The sequence below is a fragment of the Elephantulus edwardii genome, unplaced genomic scaffold (genome assembly GCF_000299155.1).
Source record: "Elephantulus edwardii isolate Elephantulus edwardi_28Jun2011 unplaced genomic scaffold, EleEdw1.0 scaffold00057, whole genome shotgun sequence".
NCBI lineage: Eukaryota > Metazoa > Chordata > Mammalia > Macroscelidea > Macroscelididae > Elephantulus > Elephantulus edwardii.
In genome coordinates, this window is record NW_006399807.1 from 12,580,746 (window position 1) to 12,582,093 (window position 1,348).

Sequence of the window (1,348 nt, forward strand, 5' to 3'; positions counted from 1 at the left end):
GTCTTCACCCCTCTGCTCCCACCCTTTCCCTCCTTGGGTTCTCATACATGTTTAACTAGTTATCCTTCTATTTTTACAAAAATGATCTTATGCAGTATTTGTCCTTATGAAACTGAATTAGTTTGCTCAGCATAATTCTCTCCAGTCTCTGCCAAGTTATGTAGTATTTTTTGAAATAGTTGCTCCTGAGTGCTGCATAATATTCCATTGTGTGAATGTACAACAATTTCTCAATCCTTTCAGTTGTGCTTGGATATTTGGGCTCTTACCATGTTCTTGTGATCGTGAATAATGCTACTATGAACATTGGTGTACAAATCTTCATTTGTGTCTCAGTTCTAATTTCCTTGGGGGTATATTCCTGGTAGTGGCAAAGCTGGGTCATATGGAGTTTCTATGTCCAACTTTTTGAGGAAATGCCAAACTGTCTTCCAAAGTAGTTGTACCATTTTACAATCCTACCAACAGTGCATGAGAGTTCTCACATCTCCACATCCTCTCCCGCATTTATTGCATGCTGCCCTACTAAACTTTGCCACTGTTTGAGTAGTAAGTCTGGACAAAGAAGATGTATTGAATATACTATTGTAACACTGAGTATGTTCCAGTTCTGTGACAGAATTTAAAATTTTAAACAGCCTGCTAAAAAACAGGAAATAATGAGCATTACTTAAATCTTATCATAAAAAAAGAAGAAATCAGATACATCCATTAATGAGAAAAATAGTAATTCTGAAATTACTTAAAATAATTTCTCAGGGTTTTGAGGAAGTGTAGCAGAGACAGAGACAAGCACTTTACGACTCTTACATTAAATGTTCTTAAATTATAAAAGAAAGGAAGGTACAACTGTAAAACTCAATAAATATAATATTTGAATTTCAGACTTTTTTACAATATTTTTAAACTATTTAAATTTTTACGATATTTTTTAAATTATGCTACCAACCCAAAGTCACGTGGTTCCACCAGCAACTCCAAGGAAAAAGACAGGCAGTCTCCTCTTCTGTGATTTATAGTCTATATAAAAAGAAATCAGTTGGAGGGTCAGCTATGAATTGGTTACAACTTGACAGCAATGAGGACTATATATTTTTAAAAATGTGCTCTTAATTTATCCAATATCAAATTTTCCCTTCTTCTATGTCTGGAAAAAATAATACCAGAAAGATTTTTGTTGTTCTTGTTGTTGTTATGTGCTGCCGAGTCGCTTGCGACTCATAACGACCCTATGTACAACACCACGAAACTCCGCTCTGTCCTGTGCCAATCACACTGTCTCTGACACTCCCATCCCAATTATTCCAGTCACTGAATCAGTCCACCTCATAGAGGGCCTTCCCCTCCT